General features: G+C 35.4%; 1 protein-coding gene across 2 annotated transcripts in view; it reads right to left on the reverse strand.

Moving 5' to 3' along the window:
* LOC108907675 (irregular chiasm C-roughest protein-like) overlaps positions 1–23,439 on the reverse strand; it is a 130,817-nt gene that overhangs the window by 64,123 nt on the left and 43,255 nt on the right. For both annotated transcript variants that reach the window (XM_018711453.1, XM_018711452.1), the window contains exon 4: positions 6,066–6,133. The gene's annotated coding sequence lies outside the window, so the exon portion shown is untranslated. The remainder of the gene's footprint in view (positions 1–6,065; positions 6,134–23,439) is intronic.

Consider the following 23,439-nt stretch of genomic DNA (forward strand, 5'->3'; position numbering starts at 1 on the left):
GTTTTTTTAAAATTCGTGTAAAAGATGAAAAAAAAAAAAATTCCGAAAAGTTGCGATAGCATGTTATAGGAAATTTATTACAGTTTTCGAAACTGCCCTTCAATTCTCTGTACGACCATTTGTCACCGAGATATCGATGATTGAAGACAAAAAGATCCTTCTTCATTAAAAGTCCTATATTTCGATGAAAAATGGTCGTATCGAAATTTAAAAAAAAGGGAATTGAAGCTGAATAAACTGGTTCATGAATTGGTTTAGCTATTTCTTAGAATTGCTCCTAAAAAATTTCGACCGAAATATCTAAAAACTAGAATCTTAGAGCTTCAAAATGCTTTTTTTTAAATTCTCGATACGACCATTTGTCACCTAAATACACTCTGCCAAAAATCACGGAAAAATTTCGGAAATTCTTTTGACCCTTTAATTTTTTGCGTTAGTTTGGTAGATGCAGTGTTATTTATGTTTCTACTCTTTTCTTATTATTTCTTCTAAAATAAACGAGACGGCAACAAAATTAAACCGTGTACAGTTTAAATTTAAGCAGAATCCGATCCTGTTCCGAACGCTTACGAAGGGCAGCAGAGGTTAGCCTTCGCAGTTCAGTTAAAATTCCGTACTGCTTCTGAGCAGCTGCTATGCCAGTTGTCATCACACCTGGTATGATATGACCGAGTGATCAGCGGGTAGAAAGCACGTTGCTACGTTAATTCGGGGAAACGGAAATTTCCGAATATGTCACCACCGTTTTTGTTGCAATTTTATTTCGTGACAGGTCTTTTAACGCTTAAGAAATAGAAATAAAACGTCAACAGTTTATAGTCGTTTTCGGAAATAATAATTTTAGAAACGTTATCGTGAAAATTGTAATTTGCGTATCGAGAAGGGCCTCTTCCGACAAGGGCAATTCCCGCATCCAGCGGCATTGTAACGATAATAATAACCCCGTGCTCGGCTACATCATCTCAATGATAACGCGCCAGGAATTTTTAAATTCATTTTACGGCCTTCTATATCACAACGGTTATTTTCACGGGCCCCCTCCAGAGTACACTTTTTAAAAATAATTTCCGCCGCATCCGACCGTAAATTACGAAACTAAAGAAAACAATTTCTCGGGAGGGATAAAAAGAACAAAGCAAACATAAAAACGGGAGGGGGGGGGGGGCTTACACAGACTAAAGTTTTAATACCGTCTTTGCACCGATGGGGTTGGTTAATGATTTAAATTTTAATACATCGTAGTGAGCCGTTCGTTCAGGGGCGTACGTGCGACGGCTCAGGTCGGTCCCACGGGAGGGACCGGAAATTGTGCGAGATATTATGCGAGCCGCCCCCGCCCCGCCGCCGCCCCCGGTGGGTCCGGGATTGAGCCATTGTTGCAGTGTCGTGTCGGCCTGACAGTGGAAAACACGCCAAGCCAAGATGTAAGCGCGGTGTATTTCTCTTTTTATGAAATATAGATTAAGGAAGTTTTGGGATGTTCGGTGGTCGGGTCACCGGGAGAATGACGCGGAATGTCGTGTCCGGAACGCAATCGATAAGCGTGGCGGAGGGTGTATCTAATTACGACCGGTTTTTTTATTTTATTTTTTTCAGTTTTTTTTCATGAAATCGGTTGAAGACTTTCTAATACTTCAAACTTTCAAAGAATAAGGAAAATATTAAATATTTATTTGTTATGTAATACAATACATACGAGTATTATTACTAGTATACAGGGTGTTCCTAAATAAGTGTCGCAACGGAAAACTGTAAATTCCTCTTGAAAAGACAAACATTTTTTTTCCTCTTCCATTTTTCTCTCCGGGCTTTCGTTTTCGAGATACACTTTTTTTCAGATTTTTGCCAATATCTTAGGAACCGCTTGAACTACAGGACAGAGCTTTTGTATACACATTACCACTATTAATAGCTACTTGTTACAAGTGTTGTTAAATTTCGTTAAAATTGTTAATTATTACTATCTATCTTTTGAATTACAAAAGATTTTCGAAACGTTAGCAAAATGCTTGTTTTTGTTCATAAAAAGTAATTTTTATTGAAAACGGTTGACTTTAGAGCAATGAACCAAGAGAGTCAAATATAAATTTGTCCAGTGGCGTAAAAGTTAGGGGGCGGAATTCGAGAAGGGTGCGAAAAAGTTAGTATTAATAGTAGTAATGTGTGTACAAAAACTCAGTCCAGTAGTTCAAACGGTTCCTAAGATATTGGCAAAAATTTTTTTAAAAATGAAAGTTTTGACACCGTGTATCTCGAAAACGAAAGCCTGAAGAGAAAAATGGAAGAGGAAAAGAATATTTCTTTTTTCAAGAGGAATTTACAGTTTTCCGTTGCGACACTTATTTAGGAACACCCTGTATATCCATCACTTTTGAAAAATCCAAAAACGAATAATCAAATTCTAGACACACACTTCTAAAAAATAAATGTATTCCCTAAAATTAAATATTACTACGCTACTTAATGCGCACCCATAAAGAGTTAACGGAACACGTAAAGCAGAACAGCATCAGCCATTACTGTGCATGCATAGTGTGAATATGTACTGTTATGGATAGTTTATTGATAATAATACTAAAAACAAAACAGAAGAACATAAACTATGAAAAAATAGAGAAAAAAAAATAGTACAAACTTACAAATAACACAGATATAAAGAACAAAATAAAAAGGCAACTCAATTTTAATAAAACACTCACTCTAATCTTTCAACATTGCATTATTGTGTTGAAAGAATGAGCCAGTCGAATTAGTACGTTCATTTGTCACAAATTTCTGAAGCAACCAGTCCAATTTACTTGTACCGACAGCTCTCAATTTTTTTTGGCAGTAATAGCCCAATTTTATTGTCGTTATCTGCACATCTAAAAACTGGATTTTGTACTTGGAATACAATTTCTTTTCTAAATTAATTCTAATTAGATTTTGTTAGAAACAAATCCTGCTCAGAACTAAGAAAAACTATGAAAGTAATATTCTTAGAAGTTCCCATTTTAATTAGATTTTTTAAACGCTAAGCTCTAACGTATAAATTATGAAATTCACCAGAAATTTTGAAGTATTTTAAACTCAGGGTAAGCCCATTAAAAGTTTTGTTATAATCTTGAACACAGAACACTTCGTATTTTGATTGATGTACTTATATTAAATTTATTACGCCAAGCTGTCTGAATATTTCGAAGGAGGTCCGAATTACAGCCTGAAGCCGTTTTGAGCGTTCCTAAACTGACACTGCCAGATTACTAATTGTTAACTTCGCTCAATTACAGGAAGTGGTAAAATTTATAATTTTTCCAGTTCTGGGGTCCCCAATCTAATTGTATTGTAAGAAAAGCAAATGGAACAGTGGATCCTTCCACTAATGAAATATTTACGCGTTTTGGAAAGTGTTTTAGGATGAATGACATGAACATAGCGCTTCCTGGAGGCACCACTGTGAGGAATAGCAGGGGCCCCGACTTGAAAAAATTGGATGTCGGATCTAAATTTTCAAAAGGTCAAACATATATAGAATATAACTAACATATAGAATATAACTACTACAAGTCTTGCATTTGCTACATGATTTTTGTGGCAGAAAGTAATATAATATTAAAAATAAAATAGCTACCTAACATGTTTGTCGTCGAAAATTAAGTTACACCTGATGTTAAAACGTTTTAGAACACCAAAAATGTATCTCAAAACAAGGTCAAACGTCACAAATTGTCGAACTTTAATAATATCATGCGGTATAATATAACTTGGTCTTCGTTTATAAGTAAAATTGTATTATCTTTTTGTTTAATTTGAAGAATCTAAAATAAAAAATATATCTGTTGTTAACCTACGCTTGTTGTCTCGAGACCTCACCATTCTATTTTTACCAGGGACTGAACACCTCTTTTTAGATAGAAATCAATAGACATACAAACATCCAACGAATTCCACACGTACGTTGTATTTAAAACAAGTCCCAGGCATCTCCTTTCCGGAGTTTGCCTAAACCAAAACTTCCGGTATGGTTCCCGAAGGTTCTATTTAGACACATGTCTCGGCGCGACGTCTCTCGGAGGAGAGCAAGATATACAATTCCCGGCATGAGGGAACATTAAGACCTGACTTATAAAGATATTCCGTGACATTTCCATGCAAGCCCTAACGAGCCGAATACGCAGAAAAAGGGTCGGTGTATGAAATATGTAGGTATGTCGCGTAGAATGGGAACATTTCTGTTATTAAAGGGAGAATTTATGGATATTTTATCAAAATTCGGTAAACAAAAAAAGTGACATCAACTTTATTTTATGATAACTAAAATTATCCATTTTTTATGAACATTTTTTGTGCAGAAATGTTTTCTCTATCTCTTCTCCTTAAAAAGTTACAGTAACAAACATACAAAAATGTATTCTATTCTATTGGAACTAGTCATGACTTAATCAACATTACTGTGAAAAACAATCGCTGTAACTCCTGTCACAGGTTTGTTTACATATTAGTTGCTATGTCCTTCTTAAAAAAGGTCACTCCAAGAAAAAAATTAGAACAATACACATAATGACGGAAGTAAATAGGAAAGTATTTTTTAAATAGTCTGTAACTCTTTTAGCCTTATGTGGAGGAGCACCATCGTGTTGCAACCACTTATCTTGTCAAATTTTTCATACTGTGCCCCTGTTTATTATCCACGTATTGATGTCTTAAACAAAAACAGAATACAGATGTCAGAATTCATGTCTAAGGTACGTATTTGGCATCGACGCAGAAGTCACATTTCTCATAAATTACAGGATTTGAAATGGTTAAATATGAATAATCGTCAGAGATTACAAACTCTGAGCCTAATCATCAAATAATTTGTACAAAAACTCCCTCGTATTTGTATAACAAAATTCGATTTCGTACTGATATAATAAAAACATTAGAACTAACCATTTTATAACACCACCTTCACATAAAACTAGCTTCTACGAATGATCATTTACTTATAACATTTCAAAACTTTACAATGCACTGCCAGATGACTTTAAAACATTGTCTTCAAAGAATTTTAAAACCAAAGTTTCAGAATACTTATTTAGTAATCAGTGAGCAACTATATTTTTGCTAATTCTAGGTTATCTTACATTGCCAAATTGTTTTTCTTATTTGTTGTCCCTGTTCTTGGCTACTACTGTTGTAATATTTTAAGTTAGTTAATTACTTACATTAGGCTATACTTTATTGTAAATATCTATCTGATATACTAGGTAAGTGCATCATATCGAGAGATGGAGCTTGCTCTATCTGCTTGAGCACAGCCTAGAGGTTTTCCTACACTTTCAATACCAGTAGTGACAAAATTTCTGCACAAAAACTGTTCATAAAAAATAAATAATTTTAGTTATCATAAAAAATGGGTAAATACATTTTTTTTATTTTCTGAATCTCGAAAAAAAGGTATTTTTTAAACTTTAAAACGGACCTTAGCGAGTCCCGATTCACGCCTTCTAAACATAACCCAACTTTTGGAGATTTACCTGCTGTTAAATCTATTAAAATATTTTTAAGTCACCTTCTAACATTTCAAAAAATTGTAATTATGTCAAAAACTCATAGACTGTCCTAACAATATTAAAAGATCTTGTTCTTAATTATGTGAAAACACACCGCAAAAATTGGAATTGTGTTCCAAACCGCCCTTTTTTTTTTAATTTACTTAATTTCAGAACCGTAGTGGAAAATCCGTCATTTACTTATTTGTAGAAATATTCATTCATTATACGAGTGCGTGAAAATGGAGAATTAGAGGAGGAATCACTAATGACCGCATTTGGCGGCGGCGCCGGGGTATAATCCATCGATTTTTACATAAGCAGGTTGAGAATTATGCGGATTTATGACAGGCATAAAGGTATTATTTAGAAAATTACGCTAAAACAGGAACGAAATTATTACGCTATTAATACGTTGAAAACGAGCACCGCCGCTATATTTATTGCGAGGTTGGTAAGGTAGACACGCGTAAGGTTTACGGTCAACATTGATTTGTTACAAGGTACGTGAAATTATTAACAAACACCTACTTCACTTCACCGACTTACCCTAGGATTTAACTAGTAGAACATCTCAAACTTCAGAGACTGAAAATCCCGGGATGGGATCTAGTAATCTGAAACAAAAGGAGGTGTGTTAGTCCGGGCAACTGATCAGTAATTAACATTATGAAATTATACAAAACTTATTTTTGTTTTGAATTATTTAGCTTTAAATTTTATATTTTCTATAATTGCTAATACTTAGAGACATAGTCTTTCCGATCTCTATTGAAGACCAAAGAGCTAGGCAATGAGTACCAGGCTCGGTCGCTACACAGCAACTCGGCAAATAAGAACGTTTTTGAAAATTTACTAAATGATCCCATTGGGAGGATATTATAATTTTAAGGGTGATTTTTATACAAATTAAGTGAAAAAAAGGTGAAAATCCGTACATTTTTTCAAGCACGCGTCACAATTTTCACAATTTTACCCGCAATGCGGTTCATATTCTTAGAAAAATTGTCTGTTGCGACCACCACACTAATCTAAGGCAACGATGTTGATAACGCTCTTAAATCTTGTTACTTAAACTGGTTTCCTTAGTCGACAGTATGCGTAAGGAGAGTACGAAGCGTTCTATCGAGTTCACAAGGAATGCTTTGACTACTACAGGAAGGAATCTCTGTCTACTTAGTGTTGCACATGTTATTACTGTCGTTGTTCCTGCTGCTGCTGGTGTTGTTGTTGTCGTTGTTGTTGTTGTAGCTGTTGCTGTTGCAGAGCAATAGCGTCAATAACAACGACGACAACAGCAGTGATAACTACAACAACTACTACTGCACTACTACTACTACTTCAACAACAACGACAAAAGCGGTAAATGTAGTTCAAAATATTGATAATGTCAAATCTTGTCCTACTCAAAAAAATTCATGAGAAACGCTTGAAACTGATTTATCTCGAATTTCCATATCCGATTTATTATTTCTGTGTTATAAAACTTTTTGTTACTCTCAAATCTATTGTCCGTCATCGCAGTGCGGACTAATGGCCCCTAAAAAACTCATAAAACTGAAACGAATCCGACGAAAAGGACTTTGATGGCTGTATCAGATAGACCCGTGATTAATACGTCCCTTGTACGGACGGCAACTAGCAAATAGGACCGTGGTGACATCATGCTCCCTAATTCGCGCCAGAGACCATTTACGATATTATACCATGTCCTAATTAAAAGCTGATTTCATCAGGTCCTTTGACGGATTGCTGTGCGCTATCGCCTCTGGGTCTTTCTCTCGCTTTGGATGTCTCCTCGTTAAATCCGAAAACCCCACAATGACGGCTTTTATGCGGTTTTCTATTTTCGCTTTACGCAAAAGGAGTTTGTGTTGGCGTGCATGGAATATGGGATATTTCGGCGCGAGCGATTAGTATTAAAACGGGTTCGGGGTGGAATTTGCATCCCGGTTTGAATGAATAAATTAGGGGGTGTTTTGGGCAGATTTGAAGCGTTTTGGTGCATCTAGCCGGACCCTAGTCAAGTCGCTTAATCTAATTAAAAATTTTCGTAATATAAGAAACCAATATATATATATTCTAACCCATATGTTTGAATAGGGCAAAGTTCACTACAAGCGACAAACATTGTTGTCACATTAAATTCTTAAACTTCTCTATCTTTTAAAATAATTCGATACTATTAAAATATAACAACATAAAACTTGCAATACCTATTGAGGATTAGTATTAGTAAGACACACGGCAAGTTCTTGGTATTAAACGGATAAAATTGTAGGCGTAAATAATTTGCTACGTCATTTTAAATGCCTTTCTATCTAGCAATTTATCCGTTAGTGAGGAGCTACATATCTCCATATCAGTTGACCATGGTATTTTAATTAAAAAACTTAACTATTTTGGTTTTAGTGAAGCCTTACTAGACAGCAGTATGTCATCAATCTGATTACTTTTTAGCTACGTCTGGAGTTCCCCAGAGAACAAACCTTGGGCCATTGCTACTTTTACCACTTATGACTTATTATTTATAATAGAATGTAAACATCCGATTTCTTGCTGATGTTCTTAAGTTGTTCATAAAGATTGAGACTCTATCCACGACTGCCCCCTAATTCAAAAACAGCTGGAAAAAATAGGGGTACCTATGGTGTAACATAAATAACTTAACCATGAACGTTTCTAAGCGTAAAGCTTTAACATTTATGTATTAGTAATTCCCTATTGTATTTGATTATACCTTTAATGTCCAAATATTAGAGAGATCTAATACCATTAAAGGCCTTGGTGTTTATGTCGACATGGAATTGTCATTTTCCTCTCACATTGAATATTGTGCAAAACCATACTTATCGTATCAACTTCAACGTCAACGTGGGTGTTATATAATAATGAAAACGTAATATTGACAGTTGGTAGAAGGAAGCGCAAAAACAAACGCTGAGGTTGGGAATTCTGGAAGGAATCCTAGATAGTTTTGGAGAGAGAGAGAGTAGTGCGGAGTGGAAAGTAAGATGATCGGAGTACAGTAATATATAAAAGTAGTGAAAAATCAAAGTGTTTAACAGGTAATTATTCTCTAAGTACTTTGTTGTTAATTGTTCTATGTAATCTTATGATTGTGATAGTTATAGATGTTTCATGATAATAATTCTTTGTATGTTTAGCTTCAATTGCTTTATGTTCAAGGGCATATATTTTTCTGAGGTAAAATTATTACAATTATTATTAGCGATTGCTCATCATTTATTACATGTTAAAATATGTATATATTGTCGTGACTGCCCAGATATTGCAATAACAACTCCTTTGTTTCACATTCAACTTGTTTTATCATGATTACGTTGTTCGAAAATCTAATAATAAAGCATTTCTTGTACTCACTACGCATATAAGAGCCTTGTTGAATTTATTAACATTTTCTCCCGTGAGGAATGAATCTGTAAAAAGAATAATTAAATACAAAAAAAAGAATTGCTAAAACAGATCTTCCGAAATCCCAACTCATAGCTTGATTGCCTCCCATATCGGACTCCAGTACCTTCTGGCCCTGCCGGCTAACTAACACCAAACCTCTTCAGTTTTACTTGGAAGTGTGTATGTTGAATTTGAGTGAGGTGACATTTAGGGAGAAATTAAATAAGTCGGGTGTTAATTATCATTAGCAAAGGATCTTAATTTATGGCTTTTGTTAGCGGTTGTTTTGTATTTATATTTGGGTAGTTAGAGCAACGATCGTGGGTTTCTCTGCCATGCTCTTTCCCCACAGGAGCTCTAGGTGAGCCTGGCACTCTCATTTTATGTTAAATGGTTGTTAATGTTTTTATTGTTCTTTCTATTTGTCACATGTTTAATTTGAAGACTGTTGTACGTAAATAATAAAGTTAGGTGTATTTACTCTGCTTTTGTTTTATAAAATTAAACCATACTTCCCCTCTTTAAACTTAGTAGCCAGCGCCGTTCGGTCAATTAGAAATGGATTTATACAACGTAGGTATTCCTCATGACGATCACATATTTTTGGCCACAACTACGTTTATATTTTTTTTTTTCGATCGAACCCGGGGTTGTTATACTACATTATGTAACATGCTTTTACATGTAGACGATATTGAAGCGATTCAAAATATTTTTATTCAATAATTTTCTATTTCTTTCCTAGCAATTTAATGTTCTCTACAGAACTGATTGACATTGTTTTTAATTCTAGATCGTCTTTAAATTGGATTTGTCATGTGACAGCTGTTGAAATACGATTTTTCAGAAGCTGTCACTTACATTCGTCGCAATGTAATATTCAACAAAGATCGACACATACGACAGCTAATGAGGCTGCTTCTGTAATTCTGAAACATAGTATTCACAAAAAAAAGAAACTAGCGTAAGGCCCACATTATTTACCCGTTTGTATAAATCCCTACTCCCTTAATGACCTGTTTATTTGTACACAAAGGCCTCTCCAGCCGATTACATTTAAGCGTGATTGTGTGAGGCGTGTGCCGTATACACAGGTTGATGAAAGAAAATGGGGTATTGAGTAAGAATGCCGGCTCCCATTGAAATTTGAAAATCAATAGAACACCGTGCTATACACAAAGGTAAGCCGCTATAAAAAGTACTGCGGGACGGCGAGCGTTCTAAATTATTTCCGAGAAATTGCCAGCAATAAAGAGTGAATAAAAAGTGTTAAGGCAAAGAAAAATAGCGGAAAATCTACTCGGCCGAGTTTGTCGGGTTCTCGCTGTCGCCGACATGCAGCGCGACGAAGTGTTTGGGATAAATAGTTCTTTTTGTAGATCGACTTATAAAAGCTGCTCGCAGCTGCACACCCACGCACTTTCATTTAAAATCGCGTATAAAGTACATACACAGATTTAAGAGAATGATCTAATTCAATTTCGTCATTGGTATCGCCATATTTTAATAGTAAATCTCTCTGTTGTAATCGAAATATGAATGTTCAATAATGTTAACATGTTATTATTTTTCCACTTTCGTTTTTCTAATGGCGCGTTGAATATACGTTTTATCTGCTCCCACTATAGTAAATAGACTATTAATACATTGTTTTTAAGGAGGTAAGTGGATTTTACCGTAGAAGTGGAAATTGTTATGGACAACTGGAGGTAAGTGAGGTAACTTACCTCCCTAAGGAAAAAAGCAATTTCGAGTTATAAATGCATATTTTATGAACAAATAAATAGAAATATTAGATAAACATTACATTTTGTTAATTATTATGAATGAATATTTATAGCAATTGTACAGTTATTACATTTAATAACATTTATAAAATCTGGATAATTATCCCCCTCGCGTTTACTAATTGTCACATTTCAAAAAGATTTGACCGCTCCATTTCAGTCACGGGAGGCTCAATGATCCATTAAAACAGCATGATGCCACGTACTACTAGAACCTGGTGTCACTGTAAAGAATCCTGTTGGCTATTTCATTTTTGTTACTTAAACTTTCTGCAGTTGTGGCGGATTTCCACGCACCATGTCTATTGATTGCTAATACATTTTAACTCCTGTATTAGCCAGTAACGTTGCCGATGTTCTTCAGAATGAATGGCCTGTATATGTTTCAGGATGTTCTAGTTTCAAAAACTGTACAATCTTATTGGGAATCAGAAAGGGTATTCTTGCCGACTGGTTGGTTGTAATATCTACCTGCTTGATAGCACGTAAAAAAGCGTGAAATTTTATTTTTAATTTCCAATCTAATATTGATATATTTCTTGAGAATTTCTAGGTGAGAAACAGAACCCTAGTAATTTAGAAATAATAATTCAAAACCAGCAAAATTGCAACTTTTATGTAGCTCTGTTTATAAACACCTTAGAAACGACAAAATCCATACAATCAAGGCGACTTTGCAAGATTTCCAAAATGAATTGATTATGAAATGTCAAAAAATAAAACCTAATCTTTATTTCATGAACCATAAAGAACTGTAAGAGCAGATAAACACGCAGCAGTTAAGTACAATTTACCACTCTCGGACTCGATTGCCAGACCTCGCTCCGCTCGGGCGCAAAATCATCCTCGAAAAAAAAACCGAGAAATGTCCCATCTGTCGTGTTCCTCGTGGAACTCCTGGGAGCCTGGCTGGGAAGTGATTGTAATTATAATTTAATAAATTCCTTGCGGAAAAGGATTAATTAAGGAGAACAAAGCGGCAGGCATCGGAGGTAAGTTAACTGGAGAACCACGTGACTTCATAAATTTTAAATAAGTTTCATTCCCCATTGTTGTTTCGCTGCGAAATTATTTGATTCGGCCAACTAATAAAAGAAATGATTAAGGCGTGCTCTTCCAGCGGATTCCGGTGAAATATTAATGCCCGTTTCAAACACTCAATTTCCAACTCTAAATTATTTAAAGGAATTTTCAGGCAATCGGGCCGCCATCCGTCTTACTTGTTTACTTTAACTCCACCTCTTCGAGTTTTTCGGCAAGTAATATTTTTTGCCTACAACCGCGGCATAGAACGCCGGCAATAATAAACTCTCCCGTAATTCATTTCAACGCGGGCAAAAAATTTGGAACGACTCCGATGGTCCGGAATGCTTTTTTTGTTTTTTTTTTCTTCAATAACCATGGTTACGCATCGAATATTTAAATACGGGCTTCAGTAGTACTCTGAAGAGTTATTCTTGTGTTCTAGTCGTTAAAAATTCACCGGGGACAATAACCTTACAAGACAGTTTATGATGATAGTCTGTTTATAAGAGAAATCGGAATGTTGTGATCTAAAAGAAGAGAATTGTCTGTTATTGTTGTAAAGCAAATATACTCCTTGAATGCATCTTTACATTAAAACAACATTTCAGCTGTTTTTTCTCGTAAATATGAACTTATTTTGGAAAATAAAATGCAGTAGCAATTGTCTCGGGGATCCCAAAATCCTGTATAACATGCGGTTGGACTTCATTGGTCGGCTTGTTCTCAATTTTACATTGAAATGACCTTGAAACAACCTTAAAATGGCCTGATACAGTAATTCATGACGGTACTGTATCTCCTTTTTCTTATTTTTAAAATGTTTTAAACTATTTTTAGCAGTCTGCATAATTTATATTATATTGTACCGATCGATTGCAAATTATATACATTATAATTTTATAATCCGTCCTAATTTTTTGAACAAGGTTAATACGGTTATATCAAATTCTGCGAAATCTTAGCTGACCCACATAATTGAAACATCGCACCTTGTATTATAAAACGGAATTTATTCCCAGTATTATAATCCCACACTAAACCTACATAAAACATCACTGTTGCCCCGTAACAATTTCAGAATTCCAGATCAGTGGAGAAAGGATATTTTACAAAAATAGAAACCAAATTGCCCAACAGCTGCGATCGTTGTTGCCTTAAGCCCTTGGAGAGGGCGATATTCTTTAAATTTCTGTTTTCGTCATTTGACGGAAGTCGGAAAGATACAATGCGTCAATCGTAGATGGATTTCCTTTATGTGTGCAGGGGTCCTTAAAAATATGCTCAAGGGGAACCCGAAATAGACTTGTGTGTTGTTAATGGTATACCCTTATTTTCCTAACGCATACGAGGGATATAAAGCAGAATAAACACACACTCTTCGACAGAATTCCAAATAATTAGCCTAATAGTTGAGATAATAAAATGCTTCTGTCTCAGCACATTTCATTTCCATATCTATTCCGCGCAAGACATTATAAAACTCCTTCCACGGATACCGCCTCGTGATTATTGGACTGTCAGGGAAAATAGAAATGGATGGGGTACCGGGTTGTTATCAATAATCATTACGACGGAACGGCATCTTGTTCCTTTATTGATATAAAGCAATGAGGTAAAAATTGAAAGGGAATGTTGTAGCATACGATACATCTTCCTAAAACAGGATCTCGTGTAGACTAAAAGCTTATCCTTTCTATTTGCTTTTTTACTATTCCCTTTTTCATAACTTTGCCTTGAGTGGCATCCTCAGCACACGAGATGGAAAGAACTCCTTGTAAATATTTAAAAGCTCTACAGAGTTGAAAAGATAATTCCAGTTTCATCTCATTTGACCATTTATCAACATATATTTTAAATTCTCGTATTAACGTTCTAATTAGATATAAATTTTGTTCCTTTCTGTAAAAGTATATAAGTTCAACGACTGTATTTGTGCAATTGAAAATATTGTACACGAAAGACAACTTTAGTGAAGTTAACGTCGAAGAATTAAAAAAAAATTACTTTTGGAATGGCATGATATCATTTTCTTCCAATCTTCATGGTGATGCTGATGTCCAGATGTACGTGGTTCACGAATCCTATGAGTTATAACCATTGGGCCAAAAAATTGGTGTATCGTCAACATATCTGAACTAAAACTTCGGATTTCTATTAAATTCTCATCCTTGTCTTCTAGTTGACGCTTCGATGAGGTTGTTCCAAAGCTTCTTTAATTGGTGCTCTTGTGAGCATCAGCGTCACGTCAAAACTCACTAGAATGTCATCTGGATCTAGTTCGATTTCCTTGATCTTGCCAATAAAATCTCTAGTGGTTTTGACATGGTGTTGTCTTTGTCACTAGGTGGAGCGACAGTGGTTGACTCACTATTGGTCGGAATGGTACGTTTGAAATCGGGACCCTTGAAAGGCAAAAAAGATATGGTGTTCTTGAATCATTTGAAATGAGATTCCTGTGTAGTTCTTTGGGAATATTAGACGCTTGAATCGTAGCTTTATCCATAGGATTGTTCTTGAGCTTGTCCACCTTGTCCTGTAGTAGGTTTTCCACATTGGACATCTGTTCTGGTTTGGACTTCTTTTGCAAATGCAGTCTGCTGAATAGTAATATGCTGCGCTATCTCTCGCGTAAGTCTTCGTCTTCTGACCTCATCTTTGTGCATAGAATCAAGGTAAAAATATTATTGTATTAACACAAGCTTGTACGTGCTATATTTTCGTGATTGACGCCGTAAACGTAGGTTTTTAAAAACGACACGCTGGGTACACATTTTCGGACACATTCCGCTTCCGTCCGTAATTGAAGTTTGGTGTTTTTATTGATTTTGGGATCATCGCCTGTTCCGGGTCCGGACTAATTGTCACGCGTGGAACAATCCGGCCAGGGAAGCCTATAAATTATTAAGCGATGTTCGCATTCGATACAATCCGTGATCCGTTCATTGGAAAATATAGTGAAGACCTTTGGTTGGAAGGTAGTAAATCAGGGCGCCAACAAACTTAACTTGAATATATTGCCGACCGACCATTTCAATTGAAACGTCGGGAATTCTGCACGTTCCGGCATATGCCGAACAAATTTCTCTGTTAACGATGAAAAGTTAACCAACCTGAGTTATAAATCTGGACGGTCGACGCGGATTTATACGTTTAGCGACTGTAACAGTGCGGTTTACACGTATCGGTGCGTTTGCTGCTGAATTATACCCTTAGAAGTGAAAAGTCAATAATCAAAATTATTGAGGCTTATTGAGAACCCCTGGGGATTTGTCTCCCGCATAAAAGAGGTGGATAGTTGTGTCCGTAGATAGCGCGCCGCTCGTTTTTTACGTACATTGATTTGTACAAACCTGTAAACAGAGCCAGCTGTACTGTTAAAGGAGTCAGTGGTTCTAAAAATGTTCCTTCTTATTATTGTGGTAATAGCGTTTCCACACTTTGACTTATTAACTCTTCATAACCAACCCGTATACTTCTTTAATCAACATATTTCATCCAACAAACAATTGAAACAGTACGTTTTCCAAATATAATAATGAAAACGGCGATAAAATACAATAACAACAGAATAATCCCCGCTAATAAATATTTACCGTTTTTAATTAATTGACTGCATTTAAATGGAACAGTCAAACGTTGATTATGCAATATCAACTGGAATTAAACGAATATCATATAAAGTTGGCGCGATTTTCTAGGGAACCGAACGAATTAATTAATTAATTAAGTAAAACGCAAATAGAGTTGTTTTGTCCTCGGGTGCATGTGATTAATAATGTATCATTTACCTGGTGTGTAAAACGCATTCTGGCGATTCGTAACAAATGTAATAATTGCAGGATTTAATTTAAAATCTCTTTTAATGTTGCCGCAAACTGCACACAAATGTATTCGCGGTTGGTATGATCCATTGAAATTAATTAATTGGCGAAACTTTTTCTTCTAGCGTAATCAGCGTGTCATTTTATGTAAAGCATATTTGTACAAAATCAAAATATGTATTTCCCAATTCAAATTTATCTATTATTCGATATTTGTTTATTGAAAGACGTTTTTTTAAAAATTATTGTTTAGTGTAAAATATATGTACACATTTCAAGGCTCACCCTGTACAATTATTTAATTTTCGTTCTGCTGCACATGTTAATTATTAAAACGGTTTGAAAGAGCAAGAGCAAACGAACAGAAATTAACACACTAAATGAAGAATAAACCTCGGGAAGACACATCTTCGTCGTATTCCATCGAAATGCTTGTTTTTGGTAATGTGAAATACTAATATAAACATCAGATAATGCATTATTCATAAAATTAGGTAGCTCGACGTCCTTCATCTTCTTAATATGCAAGTTAGAAACTCCAACAACTTCAAACAAAACTCGAATGAAACATTGCGACAATCTGCGATGGAATGTTATGTTAATGTCTCAGACATTTATTCTTAGGTAGTACACTGAATTTAAATGAAACTGAAGGAGCGTCTCGTACAGTCACTAGTATAGTCTTTCCGATCTCAACTGAAGAACGCAGCAAGTAGGCATTGAAATGTTTGAAAAACTTGTTCCCATATTTATTTAGCCATACCCATACACAGGTCTGGCAACCCAGTTGAAGAATGAGTGTGCGGGTAAACGCGGCACAAACACAGCCGCACCGGGCCACCCGGCCATAAATTCAGCTGTCAACAAATGGTCTAGCAGTGCAGTGCAGCAATGTGGCATTTGGTGATTCAGGTAATTTTAATTTATTATAGCCCCCTTCTATTAATCGTATTACAATTACGAAAGGGAGAAATAAGAGGGATATTTTGTTTACTAATGTTATTACAACATGGCATTTTGGAGAACTTTTGAAACGGAACGAAATTTACCATCAATATAATAAAATTGTTTGAGGACATAAATAATTAAAATATGCTGTTGGTCAAATGAACATATAATATAAATTTTCTACACATTATGTACAAATTATTATAATTTGTTACCTTTAGCAGAAAACTTTTTTAGGGACGCCTATGAAACGCGTTAAATCTTATTGCTAGGCGTTTTTATACATGTTCAACTGACTTCAGAAAGACTATAACAACCAAAGAGAATAGTTATTTGTTTGTTACGGTCTTACTAATGTCACGTCTAAAATTTTCGAGGAAAAGGCAATGAAATAATAAAGGGTAGATACATTTTCGGAATAAAATTCAGTCAAGATCTTAAAGTTAGACATTGTTTAAAATTTTTGTTGGTTTTTCCGTAATTTCAAATTTTGTCCATTAATTACTGCATTATTCAATGCGCAAGCTCAAACCGTCTACGGAGTTTGTAGAGTAGAACATCATCACCCATTACTGTGCATGTACAATGCGAGGTGTGAATGTGCATTATTATAGATTAAATAATAATGCACATAATAATTATTTCAATGACTTAAACACGCCAGTCGGTATAGCGTGATTCCAACTTCATTCTATGCGAGCTCGATCCGTTAACAATTGCAAGAATGTCGCATTTCCGATGACAGCTAATACTGGCACAATAAAATTCTTCGGGAAACTAATATCCCAGACAGTAAAATATTTAATGCAAGGTGAATTTCCCCATCTAGAATTGACTCGAGAGTCGAAGCCGATGGGCGGTAATAACTGAAGTAATACGGTGCCATCGCCAGGATGCAGTATAATTCGTGTCGCGGTAATAATAGTTATTATGTAATTTTCGGAGAGTCCCGAAAAATTCCTCAAAATCACAGGTGCGGAATAAGACAGAATTTTAATTAACATACCCGAAGACGAGCCATGAGAGCCCCGGCTAAGAGTCCGTTCGTATGGAGACGATAATTAAAATAATTACCGCTGCTCCGCAGCTTTCGGCCACGCCAATTACTTGTAATTGGAGGTAAACAGATTTTAAGGATTACTTTTTGCTTATTCGGCTTCGGATGGGGTTTTGCTTCAATTAAATGGAGCAACGTGATTCTTTTCATTAAATCTCCTGGAAAAAATAACGGAGCCGTGAGAATGCCGCACGGGGCTCTGGTTGCGCTCATTTTCGGACAAATTGGTCGGTTGAAACAAATTTGTTTACTGCTACTGGGACTTTGTAAGAGTTAACTTGAAAAGTGTGCAAAAACTTTGGGTCAATTACAGACTATATGCATTTGGGCTTCAACTTCGGGTGAACCTCACCACAAAACTACCCTAAAACCTTTAAAAGTCACACCCCTCACTCACAAAATACCACACGATCCTGGACATATGTGGACAGAAACAGTTTTCTAACTCTGCGGTTCCTGACGTCCATCGGTAGAATCGAGAAAATCAACTCAATTGGTAAACCTTAGTTTTATTCACATTAGCTAAATTTTCACTTCAAATCTTTGAAGCGCAACGTAACGATAAACTAGAGCAACTTCCTTCAATTTTTCGCCTTGAAAAATCACGGACAACATGTGAACATCAGAAAATTGTATCCTGAGGGGTTATTTATTTATTTATTTATCTATCTACCGTTATGATCAGTATCATAACGTTACTGGATTTCAAAAAAGACTTTATCCATTATTAAATTAATCCGAGACACTAAAACTAAGTAGACTGCTCAGTGTGGAACCCAAGGAGGAACTGCCTTATTTCGGAGATCTCTCCTGAATTCGACACCTCGCTTCGACACGTCCATTTCTTGGATCCTCTACCTACCTCTTGTGACTCCGTATAGGAACACGGGACGGATTAGTCAAGCTCATTTAATCTATTCTTATAGCTTGGAAAATCCGCCTAAAAACCAGCTATTTGATCTATTATTATTTCCCTCACAACATTCTAACAATTTATTTAAGTACCTTGGAATTCATACGCCTTTTCGAATGTATTTCGCGCGTTACTAGAACCAGTTAGGCCCACGAACAACAGCGTAAAGAGAAAATTTGAAGACAATTATTTGTCTGTTTTTGCGGCCGCCCATAAAGCAATTTCCCGTCGGCAATTTTTGCAGTCACGTCCATATCGACGGGTAGCTTAGAATCCCTGAAATTTTTGTGCAAACAAATAAATATATCACGATTCCCCGTACGCAATCTCTTTACACCTCAAATCAGGCTATCCGTAGGTGGCAATTAAACTGAACGCCATAATAGATTCGAGCACGATTTGTTAAAGCGTAATTGTCCGGTTTTCATGTTGCCGCGGTCTCGAAACATCCGTAAAAAATACATGTGGGTCCCATAATTGTCGATCCGTGTGAAGTAATAGCCTAAATAAACACTCTCTTTTGTTTGATTTTGACGTAATAACGTCGGAATACCGTAATTTTGTTAAACGTTAAGTCGATAATCCATGGCAGGCAATTTACACGTTTACAAACTGTTCTCCCTCTTGCGGTTTGCGCGACAACCGGGCGCCACATATGTCCGACACACAGTTTGTTGTTTCGAGTTACTTATTATATTTTAGTTCTAGAACTCAAAATTTGTCGTTCAGAATCGTACAATTTATAAGCCAGCTGAATTTATAATTTTTATTTTTTTTTGCAATTTTTTTAAACGTTTTAGGTCAAAATATTAATTTAATTTCATTATACATCATATTTTTAACGAATATACTTTATAAATTTAAAACTTTTATAAGCCTGGCTACAATTTCGTGACCTTGGATTTGAAATCCGCTCTGACCTCAAATTCCTTGTCCTTCGGTCATTTTTGAAATTTGACCTTCATGGTCATTTAAAGGTCATATCCGAACGGAAAATTTTCTGCGCTCCATTTCCGGGTCAAAATTATGGGTCCCAATAAAAAAAATTCTCGTGACCTTGATATAACTTTGAAGGTCATAAGTCCGGGTCAAATTCAAGGTCACTATCGGATGTTCAGGGAAAATTCCTGAACTCCTTCTGATTTACTTTTACCCTATCCCTTGAATATTCCAAGAGATCCTGCCATTCCGGTACTTTTGGCACACCCTGTATATTAAAACAAACATAGTCGTCCGTTTTTTGTGCCAAAATAATTGTCAGTTAGACAAATTTTAAGATAATAATTGTCGCAAACGTATGCGAAGCTTAGATGTAGATAATTTATTTTGACATGAGATGCAAATTTTTCAGTAAATGCACGTAAATATTTAATAACTTGTAACGACTTAAAAAAATATCGATCTAATTTATGCTGTAATTTTCTAAAATACTTAAACCGAGTTATTCACTTAATTTTAAGTGCAAATGTATTTATGTATGCAATTGTTTCAAAGTATGTGCCGTCGGTTATATTAAGTCTTAAGGGTAGGAAACAATTTGACTGTTGCTGAAACAATTATTTCCAAGAATTTATTTTATGTAAATTCAACACAAGTTTTAACGCTTAACAAAAATCATGGAAACCGTATGTATAATTATTTTAAGACAATTTTTCCAAATGGAAAATTTCAAGGCACGCCCCTGCCGTGGTAAATTGTTACAGTAGTTCCGATAACCGAACTTTATTGGCTTATTCCCACCCAGCGTTTCACTTCAAAGAGGCCGAAGTTGCAAAAAAAATTTCGCAAGTGGCGACCATCTGAAGTAATTGAAAGGCGGTCTGGTTCTCGTTCTCAGATGCCGTACAAATGAGGCAATTAACTATTTCCAAAGGGTCTGTCAGAACTTTCGCGGAGAACTCGGGGCGAAATGGCTTTATGATTTAAATCAACACTAAACCCCGATAATTTATCGGGGAAGTGAAAGAAGGCGACACCTGTGTTTACACATCCACACTTTCCGTTCTGAATAAAGTCAACAAGCCGAGGCATGCGGGGGAGCTCGAAATGAAATTTCGAGCATAAGGAATTCTTAAGGAATATAGTTCGAGAGATTCGTGCCGCGGAAAAATACGGACGCGACGGACTTCTGGCGTGGAAATTTCAATTTGTTTGTTCCTCGCGAAAAATATTGGAAAAAGAATAATAAAAATGTGTTTTCCTTCGTACTTGTTTCCATTTGCATGCGTTTCTAATAAAATTAATAAGTATCTATTGTTATTTTTTTCAGGATTGGAAATATTTATGTAAATATCTTTGAATAAGTTTAACACGTAACCGAAGTCAGTTGAACATGTATAAAAACGCCTAGCAATAAAATCAAATGAGTTTCATAGGCGTCCCTAAAAAAGTTTTCTTCTAAAGGTAAAAAATTATTATAATTTCTATACAGTACGCGCCTAAAGTATGGAATAAATTCAGTAAAAACGATACAAATTTTTTTTGGGAAAAATCCTCGAACACGTCGATTCTTAATTTAAAAAATACATATTTTAGCATAAAAGGCGATTTTCAACCGTCATTTGTTTTCGAGTAATGACGTCATCGACATTTTTTTAAATAGCAACCCTCTATTTTTTTTTCTTGATTCTGAAAGATCGTTTCATTATCGATCCGACAGTATTAAAATGTTGTCATCTTAATAATATTAGTAAACACAATATCCCTCTTATTTCGCAATTGCAATATGAATGATTAATAGAAGGTGGCTATAGTAAATTAAAATTACCTGAATCACCAAATTCCGCATTGCTGCACTGCACTGTTAGGCCATTTATTGACAACTGAATTTATGGCCGGGTGGCCCGATGCGGCTGTTATATGGGTATGGCTAAATAAATACGGGAACAAGTTTTTCAAATATTTCAATATTTCAAAATATAAAATACTAACAAGCCACATTCTACTAATTTCTTCAACAGTAATAAATTGAGACTCGTGACAAAGACCAGACACATACAAATAGCCAAGATAGAGTGATCTTACCGTTTCTACATTTACTCCCCATTATGACAAACCCTGTAGATGCCGTTTCTAAATCAAATTCTGTTACTGTACCGTAAGAACATCCCCGCAAAGCCTCAAGTGCAACTTCCCGCCGCACCCAATCCTTCTCTATTAAAAACTTTCGCACAACAAGGATGTTTACTTTGAATATTTCCACAGACACAGCGTTTATTTTAATCAGGGCCTGATTTATAAAGTTGCCGGGCGAAACTTCGACTCCCGTATTATTGAATATAGGATAAAGATTTTTCTAAAAGTTTGCCGGTAATCTGGTACGCCGGAAAGTTGTTAAACCGTCATCATGAAAGGAAATTTTTAAACAAGATTACCGAAGTTTTTCGCGTCAGATAACGAAAAAAACGTGCGCCAACTTGGGAGCAGGCGGTCTCCGAACATCAGAGAAATACGGGAGTACTTTTATAAAAACAGATACATGTAAATTTCACGAAGATAATCTTGCTGATGAGATATACTGCATATGTGTATCACGTTCTTCAAACTCGTACTGAATTGTTTGATGTCATTGCTAGTGCTGGAAATTTTTTTTAAATTTGATAAGAAAAACAAATTTGCTTTTCAAATTTACGATAAAAGCGCATTTATTTTGTGGAGCCCCTGTGCCCCCTCCAACTGCACTGTTATATTGATGCACCGAATTGTCAAACTCACACATCAAATCAGAAAAATCATCCAGCAAAGAAGAGATAGTTGTTAAATCTAAATTAATCTACGAACCAACGCATTTTTGCGGGTTTGCCCTACTTCTTGAGCTAACTGCAGCTCAGTGCTAATTGAACCTGAAAACGCTAACAAATCGTTCCACCCCCGCTGTCTGCAACATAAACATAAAAGTACTAAATGCCTACCTGGGGACACTGCATTAATATACCCCCAAGAATTCTTATCTGGATAAACACCTGCCCCGGATTATATCCAAGCCGCCCGGCATTCTTAAATGTGATAACTTAATCTGACGCTGCTGTCATAAAAATAATATAGAGGGAAACTAATTGCAGCTAAGTCGCACTTAAATGAATTAAGGTCTTTTTATGGGTTCGGTTATGGCTTTGGTTATTATATTCACTGTTAGAATTAATTAACAAAATGTTTATTCTAGATAAATTAAGTGGATTACCGTAAAGTTATGTGTAACAATTATGATAATTTAATAAAACTTCGAACGGGTTTGCTTAAAATAAGTGGTATCATCATCTTTACTAATTATTTCGTGTAAACTATATTCATAGATTTAAGTTTAATAGACCAGGCGGTACCTGTTTCGGTTTGGGTGAATCGTATATCCACGGAGATTTTTGGCTTTTTGGCTTTCAAATATCACTAGAAATGAAAATTTTTCTATGCGCATAAAAAAAACGTGGGCTTAACTTTTGGCGGCACAATATGTTAAAAAAATTCGAAAAATGTCATATTTTTCTTCCTATTTAATTATGTATCTTTTCAAGAGTTGATTTTAGGCGAAAATGGAAGAGGAAAAAAATGTTTGCAATTAAATTTTTTTACAAAACATATCTAGTTACAAATCGAATGAATCATGATTATTATGGTAAAAATCGAAAAAATCGCAAAAATGCAGTTAAAAAATAATACTTTTTAGGGAATTTTTTTGGGGTATTTAAATTGGGTATAGGACCTTTATATTTGGCTCAAAAAAACTTCATGTTATGTTACGTAGAATTATCACACCAAATTTCATCAAAATCGGTTCGATAGATTTTGCATAATAATTTTGCAATCCAGATTTTGAAAAAAAATTTGCAAATTTTCAAAATTTTGCACAGCAAAAACCAAGCCCCTTAGATAATTGAAAATTTAATCACATATAGAAGGCCTCTCAAGCTTTCAAACTTTTTTGAAAAATCCGAATCCGTCAATTAGGAGAGCTCTGGCG

Source organism: Anoplophora glabripennis, unplaced genomic scaffold (assembly GCF_000390285.2).
Source record: "Anoplophora glabripennis isolate ALB-LARVAE unplaced genomic scaffold, Agla_2.0 scaffold51, whole genome shotgun sequence".
NCBI lineage: Eukaryota > Metazoa > Arthropoda > Insecta > Coleoptera > Cerambycidae > Anoplophora > Anoplophora glabripennis.